The sequence below is a fragment of the Halichoeres trimaculatus genome, unplaced genomic scaffold, assembly GCF_033239565.1.
Source record: "Halichoeres trimaculatus isolate MK-OKI-2021-1 unplaced genomic scaffold, fHalTri1.1 fHalTri1_scaffold_11, whole genome shotgun sequence".
Classification (NCBI taxonomy): domain Eukaryota; kingdom Metazoa; phylum Chordata; class Actinopteri; order Labriformes; family Labridae; genus Halichoeres; species Halichoeres trimaculatus.
The window spans coordinates 1,284,592-1,290,598 of NW_027437189.1; positions in this window are offsets into that span (position 1 = coordinate 1,284,592).

The window sequence follows — 6,007 nt, forward strand, 5'->3', positions numbered from 1 at the left end:
TTCCTTTCCCTCTCTCTCCATCTATGCTCCCTTCCCTCCTTCCAACCTTCCTCCTTCTATCCACCTATGCTTCCTTCCCTTTACCCATGTATCCTTCCTTCCTCTCTACATCTAAGGTACCTTCTTTCTAATTTCCTACCCCTATGCTTCCTTCTTTCCGACTCCCTACATTCATTCATTCTTGCTTCCTTTCTTACTTCCTCTATTCCATCCTATATGCCTCTTTCCTTACTCCCTACATATATGCTTCCTTCCCTCCTTCCAACTTTCTGCCATCTACACTTACTTCCATTTCTCCCTCCCTCTATGCTTCCTTTGCTCCTTTCAGCTTTCCTTTATCTTTGCTTCCGTACCTTCACCCCTATGTGTCCTTCCTTACTTCCCTTTGCTTCCTTCCTTCCTTCATCCATTCCTTCCTTTCCCCAATGCTTCTTGTCTTACCCCTTATATCTATGCTCCCTTCCTTCTTCCTTTTTCAATTTATGCTTCCTTCCCTTCACCCTAATCCTTGCTTACTCCCCTATGCTTCCTTTCTTCCTCTTTGAAGCCTTCCTTCCTCCCTACATCTATAGTCCCTTTGTTCCTTCCCTTTCCACTACATTCATGCTTGCTTCCTTTCTTACTTCCTATATTCCATCCTATATGCTTATTTCCTTACTCCCTACATCTATGCTTCCTTCCTTTCTCTATCCCTCTATGCTTCCTTTCCACCTTTCAGCTTTCCTTTATCTTTGCTTCCTTACCTTCACCCCGATGTGTCCTTCCTTACTTCCCTTTGCTTCCTTTCTTCCTCACCCTATGCATCCTTCCATCCTCCCTACATCTACGGAACCCTCCTTCCTCAACCTATGCTTCCTTCATCCATTCCTTCCTTCCCCCAATGCTTCTTTCCTTACCCTCTACATCTATGCTTCCTTCCTTCTTCCTTTTTCAATCTATGCTTCCTTCCCTTCCCCCCAATCCTTGCTTACTCCTCCCTCCTTGAATCCTTCCTCCCTACATCCATAGTATCTTTCTTCCTTCTCTTTCCACTACATTAATGCTTGCTTCCTTTTCTTCCTTCCCTCTTTCCTTCCTCTATGCTTCTTTCCTTACTCCCTAGCGTCACATCAGTGTGTGTGTGTGTGTGTGTGTGTGTGTGTGTGTGTGTGTGTGTGTGTGTGTGTGTGTGTGTGTGTGTGTGTGTGTGTGTGAGTGTGTGTGGACTTTGTCTCTGAGTCTTATTGTTGTGGAGCGTGAACTCTGAATCAGCTGTTTGAAGTTGTTTCCAGGAGTGTCTGAGGACCTAATCTGCCTCCTGCTCTGCGTTTCCAGCCCGAGTCGTCGTGTTTTCTCTGAATGTTGTTTTTCTGCGGTGCCAGCCTGGGTGAGCGGGTTCAGCCTGCCCTGACCCGGGATCCTGAGGACGGTATGAAAACAGGGGTTTGGCTGTTTTCCCAGGATGGGCACTCCTATATGATGACAGGTTCAATGTGGGGCAGACTCTGTGTGTTTAAGACCAGGTCCTGCCAACTTCTCCCTGCACGCTCACTCATAAAGCACAGTTAATGCTAAGCTAGCTGGAGGACTTTATGAGGCCGTGACTGAAGCTCTGGTGGGGCAGGTTTAGTGTTTTTTCTCCTGTATCTCCCCCTGAACAGGTGCATGTTGGGTCTTTTTAACATGCTTTAATATCACTCAGCAGACCCTCCACCTATTTGTGGTCTCAGCTCTTCAGAGAATCAGGTTTCAGAGTCACCCAGTCCACCTGGGAGTATCTGGTCTATTTCTGAGTGTCCTCCATTCATGAGGCTGGACCAGGCGACGTGACTCTGCAGGACGGGAGACACGCTCAGATCTGGTTTCATGCAGCAGCCTGTCCTGGCCCTGACCCAGAGGACCTGAGTGACACAGTTTAGAGACATATGTCAGACTCTCACTGCTTCAGGTTAACGCCGTCAGCTCGGAGGGTTTCTGTGAGCGAGCATCCTCTGAAAACGCTGCTTCGTCACTGACGCAGGAAGCTAAGTGTGGAGGATAAAGAGTGTGTGTGTGTGTGTTTGTTTCAGTGTGTGAGCAGAGACTAAGCAGCAGAATGACTTTGCAGCATGGATTAACTTCTGTCAGCTGCAGTTTCATTCATTCACTCAAAGACAAACATGGCTTCAAACAACTTTTTCCTAATCGTAACTCCACAATGATCCACATGAAACCCATAGGTTCTTAACTTTGTTGATTTGGAAAAAAAATCTCTAAGAAGTAAAATATTCAAATCAGAGAAACACCAAACTGTTATTTTTCTGCAGCATGTCATTATAAAGAGACCTTTGTGAAGTCCTCTTTAAAGTAAACAAGCTGCATTCATTGCAAAACTGCATTTAAAGGTTATTAAGGTCCCTGTAGAGAGAATAAAAATACATCAAAATAAGAGTTGTAAATATAAAAGTTAGGTTGAGCTCATTATTGGATTTTTATTTTTTTCCCCACAGTTTTAAAAACAAAAAGTCAGGAAATTAATACTGATTTATTTCTATTTATTGTGTTTGATTAAAAATAAAAAATATTCAGTTCCCATGTAAAAAAAATGGTTCTTAAATGTTTCAAACTCAGACTCAAATATCATTTTTTTCAGTTTTGTTCTCAAATTTTTTTTACTAAAATCTCAATAATTGGTTTGACTTAAGTAAAAACATTTTTTTTTTTTTTTACAAAACCTGAATTCTTCTTCTTCTTCTTCTGCTTATTATTATTATTATTATTATTATTATTATTATTATTATTATTATTATTATTATTATTATTAACCACTACAACAATAATAATAGTAATAATAATCATTATTATTATTATTATAATGATTATTATTACTATATGGAGGTATATAAATAAAGATAAATTGGTTTTAAACTGTTAATTTGTTTTTTGTTACAAAGAAACATCAGAAGATCAAGAGAAAATACAAACATAACAATACAAATTATTTATACACTATAATGGTAATAAATGCAGTGCAAATTATATTGATATAATAGAAATAGTACAAGCGGATATATAAATAGATAGTTGATTAATAAGTGAAATTGATCAAGGAAGAACAGGGGAGAAAAGAAATAATTTATAATAGAAATAAACATTTCTTTAAAAATAATAGTAATGCTATTTTAATTATTATTATTATTATTATTATTATTATTATTATTATTATTATTATTGTTATTATTATTATTATTATTATTATTATTATTTTATTATTATTATTATTATTATTATTATTATTATTATTATTAATCATCATCATCATCATAAAAATGAATTTTAGGTAGACATGTTGTTAATTGATTAATTTTCTCTCCACTTGTTTCCTGTTTGGGCCTGGTTTCACAGCAGGTACGTGTTCCTTTAAGGTTTTTACACAAATCTGTGTTTGAGGAAAAAAAACCGTCAAACTCAAAGAACCAGAAAATCCTGCAGAGCTGAAAAGTTAGTTACAGATTTATGATCTTTAAAGTTTTAAAATCAGCACCTTTTATCTGATAATCTTCACCTCAGAAAGAGAAGTGAAATTATGTTTAAATGTAGAACTTTTATATTAAGTAAGTCACCAGTTCATGAACATTTGTTCATCCTGTTTTTAAATCACTGTAAATGAAACTTTTTGGATTTGAACTTGACCAACAGACACTCAGAGGGATTAAAGAGGTCAAACGTTCAGCGTTAGTGACCCAGTTTACTGACAGGAGGAATGTGACAGGAACCTATGGGAGTCTTACACACACACTGTACTGTATACACACACACACACACACGGCCTCATATAGAGATATGGTAAAGTTTTGATGACTCAGTTTATTCTGTTTTTCTGTTTTGTTGTGTTTTATCGTTGCATGTTGGACACAAACCACAGTAACCTCTTTCAGTCTTGGTTGGAGCGTTGTCTCAGTGTTTGTCTGAATCAGGTGCGTCGATAAGGCGTCAGGTGTTTATGTGGGACGATGCACACGATGTTATTACAGTGAATCATTTACAAATGAGACAAAACAAGGTCTTACCTGGAATTTCATCAGCGGCGTTCATCAACAACAGTTAGAGGAAAGGAAACAAGATGGAAACTCATGGAAACTGGATGGTTACTGATCAACATCAGCTCAACGCAGAGGTTTAGATTTACTTTATTTTCCTTTGGCATATTCATAACTTTGTCTTAAATATGTTTTTGACCAAGGAAAGATTTTTTTATACGTTGACTTGAATATATGAACATATTCGACTGAAAGCTGTGAAAAAAAAAACAAATTCTACAACATGTTTTAAAAACAGATGTTTCACTCCTTTTATTGACAAAATAAAATCCCTGTGTCTGATTAAAGACCACCAGTCCTCATTCACTTGGACTCTGCTGCTCCCTGGTGGTCACATGGAGCTATTGCAAAGAATGAACAGTCAGAAATCTGCATTTCTTTGCACCAAAATTAGTCTCCTGTTTGTATTCATTCTTTTTGTTTCTTTTGCAAAAGTCTGAAACTACTACTAAACCTTGCTCGTCCCAGGTTGGACCCCCTTTCTCCTTCAGAACTGCCTTAATCCTTGGTGGCATAGATCCAACAAGGTCCTGGAAACATTCCTCAGAGAGTTTGGTCCATATTGACATGATAGCATCACACAGTTGCTGCAGATTTGTGGTCTGAACATCCATGATGAGAATCTCCCGTTCCACCACATCCCAAAGGTGCTCTATTGGATTGAGATCTGGGGACTGTGGAGGACATTTGAGTACAGGGAACTCATTGTCATGTTGAAGAAAGCAGTCTGAGATGATTCCAGCTTTATGACATGGAGCGTTATCCTGCTGGAAGTAGCCATCAGAAGATGGGTACACTGTGCTCATAAAGGGATGGACATGGTCAGCAACAATACTCAGGTAGGCTGTGGACTTTTTTTTTTCTTCTCTCTTTTTTTCTTTCTTCTTTTTCTTTTTTCTCTTTTTTATTCTTTTTTTCTTTTTTCCTTTTTCTTCATTTTTTCCCTTTTTTCTTTTTTCTCTTCTTTTTCTTTTATCTCTTTTTTATTCTTTTTTCTTCTTTTTTCCTCTTTTTCTTTTTTTCTTTTTTTTTTCTTTTGTCTCTTTTTTATTCTTTTTTCTTCTTTTTTCCTCTTTTTCTTTTTTTCTTTTTTTTTCTTTTGTCTCTTTTTTCTTTTTTCCTATTTTTTCCCTTTTTTCTTTCTTTTTTCTTTTTTTTTCTTTTTCCTCCCCCCCTTTCTTTTCCTTGTTTTCTTTCCTTTTTTTCTTCTGTCCCCCCTTGTTTGTCTTTTTTTCTCTTTATTTCCTTTTTTTTTCCTTTTTTTTATTTTTTTTCCGTGGACTTTAAACCATGCTCAGTTGGTACTAAGGGGCCCAAAGTGAGCCAAGAAAATCTCCCCCACACCATTACACCAGCAGCAGCAGCCTGAACCGTTGATACAAGGCAGGATGGATCCATGCTTTCATGTTGTTGAGGCCAAATTCTGACCCTACCATCTGAATGTGGAGCAGAAATCCAGACTCATCAGACCAGGCAACGTTTTTCCAATCTTCTATTGTCCAGTTTTGGTGTTGCTGTGTGAATTGTAGCCTCAGTTTCCTGTTCTTAGCTGACAGGAGGGTCACCCGGTGTGGTCTTCTGCTGCTGTAGCCCATCTGCCTCAAGGTTGGACGTGTTGTGTGTTCAGAGATGCTCTTCTGCAGACCTCGGTTGTAACCAGTGGTTATTTGAGTTACTGTTGCCTTTCTATCAGCTCCAACCAGTCTGTCCATTCTCCTCTGACCTCTGGCATCAACAAGGCATTTTGTCCCACAGAACTGCTGCTCACTGGATATTTTCTCTTTTTGGGACCATTCTCTGTAAACCCTAGAGATGGTTGTGGGTTAAAATCCCAGTAGATCAGCAGTTTCTGAAATACTCAGACTTCACCATGTGTACATGCCTAATAAAGTGTATATTCATGTTAATAATCTCATGTTAAAGTGTGGATCAGGATCAGACAGATATCT